Here is a 20211-nt window from a genome sequence, read left to right as displayed (position 1 = left end):
TTACAGCCATGGAACCACCATCACAATCAGAATACAGAAATACCTAAAAGTGGTATTACTGAATCATATGGTAAATTCATGTTTTACTTTATAAAAAGCTATCAAACAGTTTTCCACTGTGGTGCTCTCATTTTGCATTCCCACCAAAAATATAGGAGAGTTTCAGTTGCTCTGTATTCTCAACAATACTTGTGTTTTTTTTCAGATTTTCTTTTCTGTTTCTCTATTTCCTTTTCGCCTTTTGAATATTTGTGCAGTGGTATCTCATGGTGGGTTTGATTTGCAATTCCTAATAAATAATGATGAAGAGTATCTTTTCATGGGTAATTATTTGCCATATTTCTATTTTCTTTGTTGAAGTGTCTGTTAAAACATTTTTCTGTTATTTTCATTGGGTTCTATGTTTTCTTATTATGGAGTTCTGAGTTTGTTATGTAATAAGTCCTGTTTCAGATAACTATGTTGCAAGTGTTCTCTCCCTACTTGTAATTTGTCTTTTCATTCCCTTAACATTGTCTTTAACAGAGCAAACATTTTGTATTTTGATGATGTCCAATTTATCATTGGACAGTCCAATTGATCATTTTTGACTAGATTAGGTTTTTTAAAAATATTTATTTATTTATTTATTTATTTATTTGTCTGTGCCAGGTCTTAGTTGCAGCATGCAGGATCTTTGTTGCTGTGTGTGGGATCTTCGTTTTGGCATGTGGGATTAGTTGGAAAACCCATTTTATTTTATTTTTTTAACATCTTTATTGGAGTATAATTGCTTTACAATGGTGTGTTAGTTTCTGCTTTATAACAAAGTGAATCAGCTATACATATACATATATCCCCATATCTCCTCCCTCTTGCATCTCCCTCCCATCCTCCCTATCCCACCCCTCTAGGTGGTCACAAAGCACGGAGCTGATCTCCCTGTGCTACAGCATGCGGGATCTTTAGTTGAGGCATGTAGGATCTTTCTTTAGTTGCGGCATACGGGATCTTTTAGTTGTGGCATGCGGGATCCAGTTCTCTGACCAGGGATTGAACCCGGGCCCCCTGCATTGGGAGCATGGAGTCTTAACCACTGGACCACCAGGCAAGTCCCTAGACTGTGTTTTCTGGCATCAGATCTAAGAACTTCTTACCTAACCAAAGGTCATGAAGATTTCCTCTGGAAGTACTATACTTTTATGATTTACATTTAGTCTGTGAAGAGAGAGATTATCACACTGAAGTTGCCGCACATTGGGCCTATTTTAAATGGTGAGGTTATGTACATCATTAAAAATAATGACACGTTGTGTGGCATGCCACACCATTTTAGAGGATAATGCCACAACAACAAAAAAGTAAAGATTAGAGATGTTAATAGGAAGTTCCTTTAATGTTGAACACACACACGTGCGTGCCACTTTATCTCTCCGAAGTACTTCTTCCAAGCATAAATCTAGTTGCAATGCTAATGTCACTTAGGATTTTCTCTCCATCATGCTGCCCAAGGTCACATCAGATGACAGACTACAGTCTGATCTAACTAAGCTCAACATATACGTCCCTTTACATGACAAGTTAAAATAAAGCAGGATTTTGAAACAGTTTATAGAGATTAAGGAAGGATTTGTTCCATACCTGGTTCACTTTGTCAATATGTCATCTCTTCTTTGAGTTATTTTAACCCTTTCCATTGCAAGTCCCAGGTAGAAATGAATTGTCCATGATCAACATTAGAGAATATGTAAATAATTCAGATAAAGTTGCAGGATAAAAATTGAATTCCATTAAATTGCACAAACATTCACTGAGCCTCTGTTCTTTCCCAGGTTTTAAGCTAGGCTAAGTGGGAGATAATCACGAGTAAAGTTCTAGCCCTGCCCTGACAAAGCTGGTAAACTGGGAGAAGAGAGAGATATTTTATGGCAAAGATAAGTTAGCTCTTCACCAAATTTATTTCCTTTTCTCCCTGGGCACAGAACAAGGTTCCATTTCTCAATCTCATTTTCAGTTAGACGTGGCCGTATGCCTGAACGTGGCCACTGGGAAAGGGTAGAAGCCATATATGTACTATCAGATCTCACCCATGAAAATCTCCTACAAGAACCTCCAGCTTTTCGCTCTACTCCAAGTGATCTTGGAATCCAGGTGTTAAATATGGCAAAGGCTCTATCAGTCCAGCCCCTGAATGACTGATTCTAAGCTTCCCTGCCTTGGCACTCCCTCATGCCAATGAACTTTACATGGGCAAGAAAACAACTTCTACTGTATTAAGCCATCAAGATCTTAAGGTTTGTCTCTGAGAGCAAGTAATGTTTCCCTTAAATGTTATAAACTTTCATAAAACAACTTTAATATTGAGCAATGGATTGACTCTAATGAAAGTTCAAGGTGCTATTTGGAGAACAGATATTTACAAATTTAGTGTGGTGGCAGCTGAATTTTCAATTTCCTAGGTTTTCTCCAAAATACATTGATGGGGAAGTTAAGAGTCAGAGAAATTCTGTAACCTCCAAGTTAGGTGTCAGGCAGTTCAAAAGCTCCTGAATGCAAGTGAACCAGCACAAGAAGCCATAAAGTTAGATTACGAGTGGAAAGGAATAACAGGTAGGGCAGTGGGCCCTAGTCATGGAAGGTTCCACACATTTATCTCCTGAAAGAGAGGACCAAACCCTGCCTCAGAACTGCTGTCAACTGGGCTGTGAATGAACAAGGCATGAGCATCTGGGGAGAGAGAAGATACAGAAAGTTTCCAGGAGGCCCAGAGGCGATAGTTCTCAGCAATGACCACCTTCTAAAAGAGAGAAAACTCTGGAAGGCAGTGGGAGTACTCCTTGGCAGTAGCAGCTGGTAAAAGGAATCTACAAAATCAGGACAGGTGGTGGGAGCTCCCTCAGACTTGGTTAGGATCTAAAGCAGAAGGTGCCATACATAAAAGAAAAGAAAAATAGAGGCCATTTTCCTTAAGAAACCACTTAGGTAAGATGCTCTAATATAATAGCTAGGCAAGGAAAATTCAACACATTTAATAAGTCTATATAAGTTTTTTTAAGGTATAACATGCATCTAAAGATACCGTAAGAGAAACCACCTGAAAAATAGCAGGAAAACCTCTCTGTAGAAAACTCTCATTATAAAGTATAGAAAAATTGTAACCCAACATTTCAACATGAAAAACAACAATCAACTTTATGAACAATTTCAGCTCTAAGGGGGAGACCACAAAGCAGATGTATAAAAACTTTGGAAAGTAATGACCAGGTAAAAAGAGGTGATGGCCAGTCAAAAGTAGGAGGTGAAATGGAAGCTGATAATAACTTAGGAAAGAAATGGAAACAAAAGAAATAGGATTTAAGAATGACAACTACATTAAAAAGAAAACAAGGGACAACATAAAGTTACCCCCCAAAGAAGCATATTAGAAGACAAGAAGAATAGAAAGAGGAACAGAGAAGGAACCGAAGAAAGAGGATAATGGTTAAGAGAGAGAAGAGTGATATATAAAGTAGGCAACACACAGACTTGAGATTCCTAAAGGAAAAAAATCAAGAGTACAGAGCAAATATTTAAAATTTAAATTAAGATACTTTCCTAAAATAAAGGGAAATTCGAATCTACATATTGTAAGAATACACTATATTCTAAAGAAAACTGATGCCCCAAAAGTCAAAACAAAAATAATTCAAATGTACTAAACATGAAAGATAAAGAAAGAATCCTTTGGTCACAGAGGTACAAAGATCACATCATTCTTAGAGAAATAAAATTGAGTTAACCATCAGACATAAAAGAGACACTAGAGCAACACCTCCAGCTAAAGGAAAGAGTGAGCCAAGAATTTTATATTCTGCCAAGTAGTAATCGCTACAGGCAATTTGGCTTTGCAAAGTCTCAGGAAATATTGTACCTATGTGCTATTTTGAGGGATGTGCTAGATGATTAGAAAATCTTCAACAGGATGACTGATGGTGAACATTGAATGCATTTATCTATATAGACATTTAAGAATAAACCAAAGGATTACAAAATAAAATGCAAATGGACATTTCTAAATTACAGAAAATAAGAAAGAAAATAGATGATATTGAGAATGACTTAATGGACTATTAAAGAAAATAAATTTTTAGATGGAGTTACAGAATAAGCCACAATTCTATGTGCTATATACAAGAGACACCTACACCAAACGATTCAGATAGGATAAAAATGAAAATGTAGACAAGGTATAAGGGCAATTGCAAACCAAAAAAGAAAGCAGGGGGCATGACTTTAATATTAAACAAGGTAAATCTGGGGCAAAGACACATTAAATTTATCAAAGGGAGGGATTACATTGCTACAAGGTAACATACTGTGGAAGTCGAATAATACCCCCCCACCCCCCCAAAGATGCCCATGTCCTAATCCTAGGAACCTGTGAATATGTTACCTTATATTTCAAAGATTCTGCAGATAAGGATCTTGAGATGGGAAGATTATCCTGGATTCTCTGGGTGTGCCCAATGTAATCACGAGGGTTCTTATAGAAGTGAGGCAGTTGGTACATATTCAGAGAGAAAAGATGTAAGGATGGAGCAACAGGTCAGAGGGGAGATGCTTTGAACATGGAGAAAGGGTCCATGAGCCAAAGAATGTAGGTGGCTTCTAGAAGCTGGGAAAGGCAAGGACATGGAGCTTCCTGAGGAAACTAACCCTACTGGCACTTTGATTTTAGCACCATTAGGTTTATTTCAGACTGTTGACCTCCAGATCTGTAAGAAATAAATTTGTGGTTTTTAAGTCACTAAGTTTGTGTTACTATGTTACAGCAGCAAAAGGAAACAAAAATGATAGCAATATATAGTAAAGAGCCTACAAGAAGGGCAGCTAGCAGTCACGAACATTTCATTTATTCAAAAATATATTTACATTTTAAAAATATGTCAGCTGTAAAGGAGGGGTAGGTTTCTGGCAAATTTTGGCTTGACTTACATATCTACCGTTGACTTACATAGTTGCTTACTCTGTGCAACGTACAATAATAAATACCATTTATCACTAAAAACAGTACCAAAAGGTATGCATTATCATCATCTAGAGTAGAATAAAGTAGAATACTGCTGTTCATAAAGGGAAAGTAATTTTCCCCAAAAACAGGCTAGGAATAAGTAGAGCTAGATTTTAAACCTTTCTCTGCCTGGCACCAAAACTCATGCTCTCTTCAGTATTGAGTATTTTAAGTATTTGTATTTTTCCTTCTATCCTGATGCTCATATCCTGGATAAGGCCAGTGGGGTTGGGCAGGAAGGAAAATCAGGATTCATTGAGCAGCAAGGAATGTCTTAGGTTTTTTCACACACATGTAATTGTATTCATTTCTCTAATTCCAGAAGCAGCCTCAACAATAACAAAAGAACTCTGGATTAAGAGGCATAACATCAACGTAAGTGACCTAAACCCAAATCTTTAACTCACAGCTCCCAAAACCTCACTGAAGTAAATTCAATCTATGGTATATTACTATAGAAGTAGCGAAGGGTGTTAGCCACTCACCTGAAACTTAAATGAACTTCAGCAAGAAAAGCAGAAGGTAATATCCCTACCAGCTGCCATTCATTCACCCACTGTGGAGGAGAACAGTACATAGAGAGGGCAGGAAGGGATGCCAAGGAGGCCTTGCTAACACTCCAGGCTCAGCATACCAGGTACCACAGGGCAAGTGGCTGAGGGGCAAATCTCAGAGTTCTTGGAGCCTCTAGCCTGGGTACCAAGATTTACCTGGCACAAAAAATCAAGAGTATTCACAGTATATGCTCGCAGCCTGCCTCAGGCAGATCTATTGTACATGTGCCGGGAAGAGGCTAGGCTTTGGATTTGGCTTCTTCCAAGTAACAGAGGGCATTTGGAAAGGCAGTGGCAGCTCTAGGGAGCTTGGTGATGTCAAGGCAGACCAGATGTAACAGTTAGACAGTTGAGCTGCCTCCCTCCAAACGCAGCTATGATCCTGGATCTCTAAATTGGCAACAAAAAATTATAATGAATTTAAACTTCTCCTAACTATATGATTTCCCCCAATAACAAGCTAGAAATTCACGGAGCTAGAATTTAAACCTAGCTCTGCCTGGTTCTTAAGCCCATGACCTTTCCAATATTCTTCATTTTAAACATTCCTATTTCGTCTTCTATTCTGATACTCACAGCCAAGGACTCTATGAGAAAGAAAGAAAAGAGACGGGGCGAAAAGAGAAGGGGAGGGAAAGGAAGAGAAACAGAGATACTTTCACAGTCTGAAAGAAACTGTATCGGATCCCGGTGCATGAGACAATCATTGTCACTCCCCATCACGTAGATGAAAAGAACAGGCAGAGAAAAATCATCAATTACATGTAAAGACTCAACCTATCAAAAAAGGAAAAGTGTGAACAATGAAAGTTTTCTCCCAAGGAGGCACCCTTGATTCCGCTGTTGAAAGGAAAGTCCTTGACTTGGGGTATAGCCAGGGTTGTAATTTATTAATTCACATAAAAGGAAATAGATGGTGAGGGGAGGAGGGGAAGCAGATGTGAGTTAGAATTCAGACTCCATTATTACCTGACTAGTCTTGGACAAAGGATTTAATTTAATTGAACCTCAGTTTTCTCAAATTAAAATGAGAATAACAACACTTGGCGTTACTTTTTGGTTTTGGCTAATGTAAGCAGAAATGGACAGTTGTTAGAAGGATATTAATAATTTACAAAATGAACAAAGGAGCACAGGAAACAAGATAGTGTAGACAAGTTAGCAGGAACACTACAGTCTCACCGAGAACTTCCACAAAGCAAGTAAATTCTAACAATTTTCAGTAATTTTAAAGCACAGCTGAAGATTGATCTACCCAGGGTTAACTATGAATGGCCTGACTTGGTTCATATTCCTACCATGGCTAGGGCATCTTAATTTACTGTCTAACTGGATAGTAGAAAGTGGGAAAAAGGTAATTTGCTAAAAGGAAGTCAGGAACTATTGCCCAAAAAAGGTGGAATGGATGTTTGGTGGGCCAGATAACAAGTGTCTAGCATATATCCTCATAAGGTGGTTATGAGGAGTTAGTAAGAGATTTTTGGCAAAGCACCCAATAAATGAAAGCTAAAATCAGACAGGAGAGGACCAGGATTTTGTGGTCCTGTGAGTTAGAGGACTTAGCCACCTTGATTCTTTAAAATAGCAACATGACCTGTGAGCTTTTGTTTTCAATTAAGCCACTTCTGTGGGACCAGAGTCGGTTTAGCCATTTTCCTTAAACTGGTTTGAAAAGAATCAACACAATCTGCTTTAGAAACCTTCCCCCTTTTCCTCTAACATGTATTTAGCAAGAAAAACTTTCCCTCTAGCCCTTCCCCTTCCATGGTTTTGTTTTAATGTCCCCTGAAAATTAAAAAAAAAAAAAAAAATTGATTGGCAGACGACAATTCTAATTGTGGTTGTATCCTTGGAAACCACAGAAAATTGGCTACTTTAGGCTAATTTGTTATTGTGATTTTCATGACAACAGCCAAGGGTTTATTTTAACTACTGTTTTTACTCTAATTCAATTAGGAAATAAAAAATGTTTAAAGCTAAACAGCCCTTAGACTCTCTAAGGCTATTTCTGTTTCTTTATGTGCCTCAGTGGTGAGTATAATAGAAGCCAGGAGATGAAGCCAATTCAGATGCCACTTGCCTTCCTGGGTTTAGCTGCAAGAAGGACATCTAGATTATTTGGTGAGAACAAGGTGATTTACGGCCAGTAATGTGTTCAAACCCTGTGTGGGAGGTTCATGGTCATGGATCCAGACCTACCCTGGCCAGTCACCTTTCTTTGCAGGGTGTGTATAACTAAAAGGAAACCATTTCCTCTTGAGGTGTAAGTTTGGAGTCACTATCAAATTTTTCCAGGCAAGAAATATGTAATTGTTGCCAAATACCAGCTGAAACCCACCCTTCTCAGTCTAAGGCTGCAGCATGACCTGGGCTGGAGGGGTAGACCCCATACCTTCTCAGGGCTCATACTAATTCATCAGCACAAGGAAGAGGGATTATAACCCTCAAATCTCATTAATTATTGTTCACATTTCCACCTAGCCAGAGGGAAAACTGGGAAAAAAAGAAAAGGAATGTAGTTATCCTTTTACTGTGAATATACATCATTATTACTTCCCAGACAGTATCTCAAGATAAGTCAAAGGCAGGGTACTTCCATCTATAAGTTCCAGAAAACACAGACATTCCTTTCACCACCCCCTAGCACAGGATGTGCAGACACATATCCTAAACCTGGTCTATCTGAAGCTCTCACCTGTGAACCTGAATCTCTAGGGTAGGATGTAAAAGCACAGGGTCAGTTAGAGATGAGTCACCTAGACTGCCAATATGCAGTTGAAAGTCAAATAGCAAAGCAGCAATTACCCCTTCCAGCAGATCTCAGCAGTGCGCATAGGCCGTGGCCATCACTCCTGTGGTGTTTTCAGCCGTGGTGACGTGGCTCCAGGGGCAAATGGCCTGGCGTGGCTTGCTAAGCAGCCTGAAAAGATTATTTGATCCTGTAAAGAGAAGGAATAAAGGGTAGGGAAGGTGAGAAAAAAGAACAGCTAATTTTTGTCCTTAGCATTTTGTACTATTTGGATATTAAAATGTTTATACATAAAATTAACATTTTTGTCATCAAAAAGGCTTTGGGAGACAGAAATGCAGGAGTAAGTTTATTTTATGCAAACCTTCCACTCACTCCTAAATGCATCCTACAGAATCCTAAAGAAGGGACTGGAAGAAACTCCCTTCATCAAGTACTCAAGATACTGGAGGAGAGAAAACCAGCATTGCTATGGAATATTCTTGGAGCTGTTGGTAAGAGACGCTGAGTTTGAAATTGACTGCTTGGCTTTCAGTAGGCCTGGAGGATGCTAGGACGGGATGACCATTTAGCAAGGCGTAGCCGCCTGAGGAAAAAAGTGTGCACGGCTAAAATAAAGAGCCGTAAAGTGATGATGACAGTGGTCTGAGCCACAGAAATATATGGCTATTGCTAATTGAGAATGGTGTTCTGTACAGCAGGCAAGGATGGGCAACCAGCTGACGTTCTGCTTGAGATTTATAACCTCCAAAATTCTATGTCTAACAGAAGCAGTACCTGAGCCATCATGATAGGAGCCCTTTACACTTGAGTTACTTGCCAGATTCAGACCTCTTTGGACTAAGAGGAAGCTGGATATCCTTGAGGGAGGGCTCTTCGATAACACAATAGGTTCCTACCATGAATCTTCCTCCTCGCCTTCCCCAAAGGGCCTTATAGCCATTAGCTAGGCTACGTGGGTATTGAATAAAGAGCTTTAACCAGACATGGATGCTGTGGGAAGTTCAATTTAAATCAAGGCTTATCCTTAGGGACCTAGAATGTCATTGTGATTCACAGGAAATAAGGAGGACTTTACAGAGGTCAAGTATTAAATAGATTGTGACTTGAGTCTACCTCATAGTAGCCCCAGCTGGGTCTTCCTCTATATCATGTGTGTTTCCTTGGTTCCCAAGTATATTTTAGACTAGATAACTTCGGCCACTGGCATAATCACAGTTGTAATCTGATCCACGGAGGAAGGTTTATTTTGGTAGGAAGGCAAATGAAATGTTCTAGAACTCCCTTTCTGTACCAAAACACTGAACCCAGAATATAATGACATCCCTGGGGAAATCTCAGAAGCATGTGCCACTGATCAAGATTTGAGAGGTTTAGAATGTTGATTCTTCTCATCATGCCATTTGACTCACCAATTTGGCTAGTACAGAAGATGGATGATTCCTTAAGGGTGACACATAATAGTCATTAGGTTTAATTAGGTTAAACTCCTTTTACAGCTGGTTTGCTAGATATGGTCTGCTTACTGGAAGAAATATTCTACAGCAGCCAGTATGCTGCTATTAATCTAATCAATTATTCATTCTTATCCCCAATAGAAGAGACAACAGGATCCATTGCATTTATCTAGCAGAAAGAGTTATGCAACTTTATCCTTCAGACTTAAAATCATTTCAATATTCTGTATATGTTTTACAATTTCATTTTCAGGGACCATGATCTTTGTACCATCCCAGAATATATCATTCTGGTTCATCATGTTAGTGAGACTAGGAAGATAAAAGTAGCAACTACAGCAAATGCCTTGGAAACACTTGCACAATAGTTCCAAGAAGATAAACTCCTTACAGACACAGAATGCTTTTAATTCCTGGCGATCCAGCGATCTGGAGCATGCCACCATATACGTTCTTAGAAGAAACAGTCCTGAATCTTGCATTCCCTGTTATCACTAAGAAGGAGGCAAAGTAGTCCTTGGGGATTTTACAGGCAACATATACCATATTTGGTTGTGCTTTTCCAATCTATTTACCAGGTTATTAAAAACATTTTCAGCTTTGAGTGAGTTCAAGAGCAAGAGGAAGCTTCCAGCTGGTCCAAGTTGCAGTGCAAGCAGCCCTGCCACTTGGCTCACAGCTCAGCTGAATCCAGGCCGCTTGAAATCTGTGATAGATGGGGGTGCAGGTTGTCTGTGACAACCCTGATGGGAAAAGCATATTTCTTAGGATTTATGGATAAAAATCCTCTATGTTCTTTACAAAGTAATTATTATTTTGAAAAATACTCTTGCCTCACGTTATACTCTGGTTGATGCCTATCCATGTGTCCATGCAAACTGAGGTAGACATCCTGGACTGTATGTTACCTAAAAACTTTGAGCCATGAAGTCAGATGCACACACCAGCACACCTTTGTCAAATGGAAAAGGTGTGTGCGGGACTGGACCCAAGCAGTTCCCGAAGCGTGAGAAAGTCGCATGCACAGATGGCTCACACACACAGCATGCCTTCTCTTGACACACAACCACCCCTCCATCAACCCACACTTCTGATCTCATGGGAAGACTCTTATGACTAGAGCAACTATAATTTATCATAAAACAGGGACACATTTGAGCTAAAAAGTAGGCCAGGACAACAAGCCTAAAACGGGACTGTTCTAGTCAAATAATTTTGCATTATCACCCTACCTTAGTGGTTTTCAATCTTGCCCCCCAAGAACATCTGGCAATGTCTAGTGATATTTTTGGTTGTCACAACTTGAGGGAAGGTGTGCTGTGGGCATCTAGTGAGTAAAACTCAGGGATGCTGCTAGACATCCTAAAATGCACAGAAACGTCTCACCCACAGGAAAGAATTATCCAACCTAGAACACCAATAATGCTAAGATTGAGAAACTCATCTATAACTACTTGACTTAAGAGGGAAAAGTTAATTTATGGAAAGTTCCACATGACAGGCTAGTAACAGGTGAAAGTGGACAGCTATAGCATTATATCCACACTCAGAGGTAGACTGTGTGTGAAAGAGTTTAGGAAAGAGAAGTATTCCTAGGAAGCAGAAATGTAAGCGTTACAATGTAAGGAGGTATGCTGAAGTAATGACCCACATAGATCTGTGAACACAGGGTCCATTCCTTGGAAAGCAAGCTTGGAAGACTGCTGGTAAGGTGATTTAGGAAATATAGGTTAATGTACCACTTGTAAATGGGCCTCAAGACCTCATTGCTGAAGAGGCCCTTAATTAACAAGAACATCTGCTCTGAGTCTTTCATTGACCAAGTTCTGTCAACTGGCCCCAGGTTCCCAGTGAGGTTCTAAAAATGTGGCCATAGTGACAGCTTAAAAAAAAAAAAGTCATCTTTTCCCAGTGCTTATCTGTGCAACACTTTTGGTTGAGTATCTGATTCACTCTTTTTTTTTTTTTTAACATCTTTATTAGAGTATAACTGCTGTACAACGGTGTGTTAGTTTCTGCTTTATAACAAAGTGAATCAGCTATACATATACATATATCCCCATATCTCTTCCCTCTTGCATCTCCCTCCCACCCTCCCTATCCCACCCCTCTAGGTGGTCACAAAGCACCGAGCTGATCTCCCTGTGCTATGCAGCTGCTTCCCACTAGCTATGGTTTTACATTTGGTAGTGTACATATGTCCATGCCACTCTCTCACTCTTAATTCATCCACAGCAGTGACCACTAGGAGTCCCAAACATGGTACCATACTCTGACATCAGCCAGTCTCCTGGTGGCAAGGATGACATTGGATCCCTTCAATCACAGAAAAGCCAGTAATTTGTCCTCATTCTCAGTAACACTTACATTGGACTCCAGTTTCTTTACCTGCTAAACATGCTTCTGCCAGCATCATTCAAAAGCCTTATAACAGAGGAAAGATTTCCACGCTCTAGGAAGCCCCTTCGCAGGCAGAGACTGTGGGTGGCAGAGGCAGGAAGCTTCGGCGCCACGGAGGAGAGCGCAGCCACAGGGGTGCGGAAGGCAAAGCGGAGAGGTTCCCGCACGGAGGAGCGGTGCCGACCAGCACTCACCAGCCCGAGAGGCTTGTCTGCTCCCCCGCCAGGGCGGGCGGGGCTGGGAGCTGAGGCTGGGGCTTCGGTAGGATCGCAGGGAGAGGACTGGGGTTGGTGGTGTGAACACAGCCTGAAGGGGTTAGCGCACCACAGCTAGCCGGGAGGGAGTCTGGGAAAACGTCTGCAGCTGCCGAAGAGGCAAGAGACTTTTTCTTGCCTCTTTGTTTCGCGGCGCGCAGGGAGAGGGGATTCAGAGCGCCGCCTAAACGAACTCCAGAGACTGGCGCAAGCCGCGGCTATCAGCGTGGACCCCAGAGACGGGCGTGAGACGCTGGGGCTGCTGCTGCCACCTCCAAAAAGCCTGTGTGTGAGCACAGGTCACTCTCCACACCGCCCCTCCCGGTAGCCTGTGCAGCCCGCCACTGCCAGGGTCCCGTGATCCGGGGACAACTTCCCCGGGAGAACGCACTGCGCGCCTCAGGCTGGTGCAACGTCACGCCAGCCTCTGCCGCCACAGGCTCGCCCCGCCTCCTCTGTACCCCTCCCTCCCCGCGGCCTGGGCGAGCCAGAGCCCCCGAAGCAGCTGCTCCTTTAACCCCGTCCTGTCTGGGCGGGGAACAGATGCCCTCAGGCGACCTACACGCAGAGGTGGGTCCAAATCCAAAGCTGAACCCCAGGAGCTGTGCGAACAGAGAAGAGAAGGGAAAATCTCTCCCAGCAGCCTCAGAAGCAGCGGATTAAAACTCCACAGACAACTTGATGTGCCTGCATCTGCTGAATAGCTGAATAGACAACAAATCATCCCAAATTCAGGAGGTGGACTTTGGGAGCAGGATATATTAATTTTTCCCCTTTTCCTTTTTTTTTGTGAGTGTATATGTATATGCTTCTGGGTGAGATTTTGTCTGTATAGCTCTGCTTTATAATAGCTTTATTTTACTTCACTATATTATAGCCTCTTTCTTTCTTTCTATTTTTTCTCCCTTTTACTCTGAGCCGTGTGGACGAAAGGCTCTTGGTGCTCCAGCCAGGCATCAGGGCCGTGCCTCTGAGGTGGGAGAGCCAACTTCAGGACACTGGTCCACAAGAGACCTCCCAGCTCCACGTAATACCAAACGGCAAAAATCTCTCAGAGATCTCCATCTCAACATCAAGACCCAGCTTCACTCAACGACCAGCAAATTACAGTGCTGGACACCCTATGCCAAACAACTAGCAAGACAGGAACACAGCCCCATCCATTAGCAGAGAGGCTGCCTAAAATCATAATATGGCCACAGACACCCCAAAATACACCACCAGACGTGGACGTGCCCACCAGAAAGACAAGATCCAGCCTCATCCACCAGAGCTCAGGCACTGGTTCCCTCCACCAGGAAGCCTACACAACCCACTGAACCAACCTTAGCCACTGGGGACAGATACCAAAAACAACGGGAACTACGAACCTGCAGCCTGTGAAAAGGAGACCCCAAACACAGTAAGATAAGCAAAATGAGACGAAAGAAAAACACACAGCAGATGAAGGAGCAGGGTCAAAACACACCAGACTTAACAAATGAAGAGGAAATAGGTAGTCTACCTGAAAAAGAATTCAGAATAATGATAGTAAGGATGATCCAAAATCTTGGAAATAGAATAGACAAAATGCAAGAAACATTTAACAAGGACGTAGAAGAACTAAAGAGGAACCAAGCAATGATGAAAAACACAATAAATGAAATTAAAAATACTCTAGATGGGATCAATAGCAGAATAACTGAGGCAGAAGAAAGGATAAGTGACCTGGAAGATAAAATGGTGGAAATAACTACTACAGAGCAGGATAAAGAAAAAAGAATGAAAAGAACTGAGGACAGTCTCAGAGACCTCTGGGACAACATTAAACGCACCAACATTCGAATTATAGGGGTCCCAGAAGAAGAAGAGAAAAAGAAAGGGACTGAGAAAATATTTGAAGAGATTATAGTTGAAAACTTCCCTAATATGGGAAAGGAAATAGTTAATCAAGTCCTGGAAGCACAGAGAGTCCCATACAGGATAAACCCAAGGAGAAGCACGCCAAGACACATATTAATCAAACTGTCAAAAATTAAATATAAGGAAAACATATTAAAGGCAGCAAGGGAAAAACAACAAATAACACACAAGGGAATCCCCATAAGGTTAACATCTGATCTTTCAGCAGAAACTCTGCAAGCCAGAAGGGAGTGGCAGGATATACTTAAAGTGATGAAGGAGAAAAACCTACAACCAAGATTACTCTACCCAGCAAGGATCTCATTCAGATTCGATGGAGAAATTAAAACCTTTACAGACAAGCAAAAGCTGAGAGAGTTCAGCACCACCAAACCAGCTTTACAACAAATGCTAAAGGAACTTCTCTAGGCAAGAAACACAAGAGAAGGAAAACACCTATAATAACAAACCCAAAACATTTAAGAAAATGGGAATAGGAATATACATATCGATAATTACCTTGAATGTAAATGTATTAAATTCTCCCACCAAAAGACACAGGCTGGCTGAATGGATACAAAAACAAGACCCAAATATATGCTGTCTACAAGAGACCCACTTCAGACCTAGAGACACATACAGACTGAAAGTGAGGGGATGGAAAAAGATATTCCATGCAAATGGAAATCAAAAGAAAGCTGGAGTAGCAATTCTCATATCAGAAAAAATAGACTTTAAAATGAAGACTATCACAAGAGACAAAAAAGGACACTATATAATGATCAAGGGATCGGTCCAAGAGGAAGGTATAACAATTGTAAATATTTATGCACCCAACATAGGAGCACCTCAATACATAAGGCAAATACTAACAGCCATAAAAGGGGAAATCGACAGCAACACAATCATAGTAGGGGACTTTAACACCCCACTTTCACCAATGGACAGATCATCCAAAATGAAAATAAATAAGGAAACACAAGCTTTAAATGATACATTAAACAAGATGGACTTAATTGATATTTATAGGACATTCCACCCAAAAACAACAGAATACACATTTTTCTCAAGTGCTCATGGAACATTCTCCAGGATAGATCATATCTTGGGTCACAAATCAAACCTTGGTAAATTTAAGAAAATTGAAATCGTATCAAGTATCTTTTCCGACCACAACGCCATGAGACTAGATATCAATTACAGGAAAAGATCTGTAAAAAATACAAACACATGGAGGCTACACAATACACTACTTAATAACGAAGTGGTCACTGAAGAAATCAAAGGGGAAATAAAAAAATACCTAGAAACAAATGACAATGGAGATACGACGACCCAAAACCTATGGGACGCAGCAAAAGCAGTGCTAAGAGGAAAGTTTATAGCAATACAAGCCTACCTCAAGAAACAGGAAACATCTTGAATAAACAACCTAACCTTGCACCTAAAGCAATTAGAGAAAGAAGAACAAAAAAACCCCAAAGCCAGCAGAAGGAAAGAAATTATAAAGATCAGGTCAGAAATAAATGAAAAAGAAATGAAGGAAACAATAGCAAAAATCAATGAAACTAAAAGCTGGTTCTTTGAGAAGATAAACAAAATTGATAAACCATTAGCCAGACTCATCAAGAGAAAAAGGGAGAAGACTCAGATCAATAGAATTAGAAATGAAAAAGGAGAAGTAACCACTGACACTGCAGAAATACAAAAGATCATGAGAGATTACTACAAGCAACTCTATGCCAATAAAATGGACAACCTGGAAGAAATGGACAGATTCTTAGAAATGCACAAACTGCCGAGACTGAACCAGGAAGAAATAGAAAATATGAACAGACCAATCACAAGCACTGAAATTGAAACTGTGATTAAAAACCTTCCAACAAACAAAAGCCCAGGACCAGATGGCTTCACAGGTGAATTCTATCAAACATTTAGAGAAGAGCTAACACCTATCCTTCTCAAACTCTTCCAAAATATTGCAGAGGGAGGAACACTCCCAAACTCATTCTACGAGGCCACCATCACCCTGATACCAAAACCAGACAAAGATGTCACAAAGAAAGAAAACTACAGGCCAATATCACTGATGAACATAGATGCAAAAATCCTCAACAAAATACTAGCAAACAGAATCCAACAGCACATTAAAAGGATCATACACCATGATCAAGTGGGGTTTATCCCAGGAATGCAAGGATTCTTCAATATACGCAAATCAATCAATGTGATACACCATATTAACAAATTGAAGGAGAAAAACCATATGATCATCTCAATAGATGCAGAGAAAGCTTTCGACAAAATTCAACACCCATTTATGATAAAAGCCCTGCAGAAAGGAGGCATAGAGGGAACTTTCCTCAACATAATAAAGGCCATATATGACAAACCCACAGCCAACATTGTCCTCAATGGTGAAAAACTGAAACCATTTCCACTAAGATCAAGAACAAGACAAGGTTGTCCACTCTCACCACTATTATTCAACATAGTTTTGGAAGTGTTAGCCACAGCAATCAGAGAAGACAAAGAAATAAAAGGAATCCAAATCGGAAAAGAAGAAGTAAAGCTGTCACTATTTGCAGATGACATGATACTATACATAGAGAATCCTAAAGATGCTACCAGAAAACTAGAGCTAATCAATGAATTTGGTAAAGTAGCAGGATACAAAATTAATGCACAGAAATCTCTTGCATTTCTATACACTAATGACGAAAAATCTGAAAGTGAAATTAAGAAAACACTCCTGTTTACCATTGCAACAAAAAGAATAAAATATCTAGGAATAAACCTACCTAAGGAGACAAAAGACCTGTATGCAGAAAATTATAAGACACTGATGAATGAAATTAAAGATGATACAAATAGATGGAGAGATATACCATGTTCCTGGATTGGAAGAATCAACATTGTGAAAATGACTCTACTACCCAAAGCAATCTACAGATTCAATGCAATCCCTATCAAACTACCACTGGCATTTTTCACAGAACTAGAACAAAAAATTTCACAATTTGTATGGAAACACAAAAGACCCCGAATAGCCAAAGCAATCTTGAGAACAAAAAATGGAGCTGGGGGAATCAGGCTCCCTGACTTCAGACTATATTACAAAGCTTCAGTAATCAAGACAGTTTGGTACTGGCACAAAAACAGAAATATAGATCAATGGAACAGGATAGAAAGCCCAGAGATAAACCCACACACATATGGTCACCTTATCTTTGATAAAGGAGGCAAGCATATACAGTGGAGAAAAGACAGCCTCTTCAATAAGTGGTGCTGGGAAAATTGGACAGATATATGTAAAGGTATGAAATTAGAACACTCCCTGACACCATGCACAAAAATAAACTCAAAATGGATTAAAGACCTAAGTGTAAGGCCAGACACTATCAAACTCTTAGAGGAAAACATAGGCAGAACACTCTATGACATACATCACAGCAAGATTCTTTTTGACCCAGCTCCCAGAGAAATGGAAATAAGAACACAAATAAACAAATGGGACCTAATGAAACTTAAAAGCTTTTGCACAGCAAAGGAAACCATAAACAAGACCAAAAGACAACCCTCAGAATGGGAGAAAATATTTGCAAAGGAAGCAACTGACAAAGGATTAATCTCCAAGATCTACAAGCAGCTCATGAAGCTCAATAACAAAAAAACGAACAACCCAATCCAAAAATGGGCAGAAGACCTAAATAGACATTTCTCCAAAGAAGATATACAGATTGCCAACAGACACATGAAAGAATGCTCAACATCATTAATCATTAGAGAAATGCAAATCAAAACTACAATGAGATATCATCTCACACCGATCAGAATGGCCATCATCAAAAAATCTAGAAACAATAAATGCTGGAGAGGGTGTGGAGGAAAGGGAACACTCTTGCACTGTTGGTGGGAATGTAAATTGATACAGCCACTATGGAGAACCGTATGGAGTTTCCTTAAAAAACTACAAATAGAAGTACCATATGACCCAGCAATCCCACTACTGGGCATATACCCTGAGAAAACCATAGTTCAAAAAGAGTCATGTACCAAAATGTTCATTGCAGCTCTATTTACAATAGCCAGGACATGGAAGCAACCTAAATGTCCATCAACAGATGAATGGATAAAGAAGATGTGGCACATATATACAATGGAATATTACTCAGCCATAAAAAGAAATGAAATGGAGGTATTTGTAATGAGGTGGATGGAGTTAGAGTCTGTCATACAGAGTGAAGTAAGTCAGAAAGAGAAAAACAAATACAGTATGCTAACACATATATATGGAATCTAAGGAAAAAAAAAAAAGGCCATGAAGAACCTAGTGGCAAGACGGGAATAAAGACACAGACCTACTAGAGAATGGACTTGAGGATATGGGGAGGGGGTGGGGTGAGATGTGACAGGGTATGAGAGTGTCATGGACATATATACACTACCAAATGTAAAATAGATAGCTAGTGGGAAGCAGCCACATAGCACAGGGAGATCAGCTCGGTGCTTTGTGACCACCTAGAGGGGTGGGATGGGGAGGGTGGGAGGGAGGGAGATGCAAGAGGGAAGAGATATGGGAACATATTGTATGTGTATAACTGATTCACTCTGTTATAAAGCAGAAGCTAACACACCATTGTAAGGCAATTATACTTCAATAAAGATGTTAAAAAAAAAAAAAGCCTTATAACATTAACACAGTATTATACACAATGATGCTTCCAATCCAAAACATAACAAAATAAACAGAAAAACACCTGATGCCCATTGGATTGAATTTAATTGCATGCACCCCATTTTCCAGAAAAAGTGTGCCTCAGAGAATATGGCCTACTGAAAAGTCAGTTGCAACACCAGCTGGGAAATGATCCCTTGCAATTTCAGGGCAGTGCTCTAGAGGGAATGGTATATATTCTGAACTAAAGATAAACATACGGTGATTTTTTTTTCACAAAGCCAGAATAAACAGGTCCATGAATCAGAGATTTCAAAAAGAAATGTCAATTCAAAATGTTACATCTAGTATTATTTTATCTCTGTATTTTTATTTTCCCCAAGCCAAATTAATCTCTTGTTCAAATAATATTATATTTGGTTCTTTCTTATTGTACTCACCATATTTAATAATGTATCCTATACTGTTCTATAAATCATTTTCTGTAGGCACTATATCTTACTTCTCTTTGTTTTCATAGTACTTAGTGGAGAGTAGAGGCACTTAGTAAATATTTATTTAATAAATGCATGAATTTTAAAAAAACAGCTGAGTCAGTAAATGATAAAGCCAAATAAGATATTCCCATTTTTTTCAAATGACCTCATAGGAGATTTGCCTTCATTTGTGAATGTTCTTACCCAAGCCAGAAGCATTATTAAGTCAAGGATAAGTCACTTGTGTTCATTGATTTTTACTGTCCACTTTTAGAGAAACAAATGAAAAATAGAAATGCACCATGAAGGCTTTTATCACATGACCTTTTCACTGTGATTTGGTTGCATAAAAATCTAAATTATTTTAGTACAATCAGAATGCCAATGATTGTACAACTACATGACCTAGTGCAATTAGAGTATAATTTACCACACCTGGAGTTATACTGTTTCCCTATCTATCTATCTATCTATCTATCTATCTATCTATCTATCTATCTATCACCTTTCTGTCTATCTGTCCGTTTTAGGTAGCAACCAGCACGGGGGTGAGCAGGCAATAATCACATAATATCACTTCCAAACACATTCTTCTGTGACACTTAAGGCACTCTTTCCTTCCATCATGGCCTCTCTGCCTTCAAAGAATCCCTATGTCACTGCAACTTGACATGATGGCCAAATCAAAATAGGGGAAGTGGACTCTACTTAACCTTTGGCTGAGCAGAATTCC

The 20211-nt window shown here is 39.9% G+C and overlaps 1 long non-coding RNA gene across 1 annotated transcript; it reads right to left on the bottom strand.

The window, feature by feature from the left end:
- Positions 1–6870: 6870 nt before the first annotated feature.
- Positions 6871–19939, bottom strand: LOC309637389. Its single transcript, XR_014250512.1, has 2 exons — positions 19011–19939; positions 6871–12213 (listed from the first exon to the last, which is right to left on the bottom strand). It is a non-coding gene; the product is annotated as an uncharacterized lncRNA (long non-coding RNA).
- Positions 19940–20211: the final 272 nt, after the last annotated feature.

This window comes from Balaenoptera physalus (assembly GCF_965194825.1).
Source record: "Balaenoptera physalus genome assembly, chromosome: 11".
NCBI lineage: Eukaryota > Metazoa > Chordata > Mammalia > Artiodactyla > Balaenopteridae > Balaenoptera > Balaenoptera physalus.
This window is presented reverse-complemented; position numbering and strand designations above follow the sequence as displayed.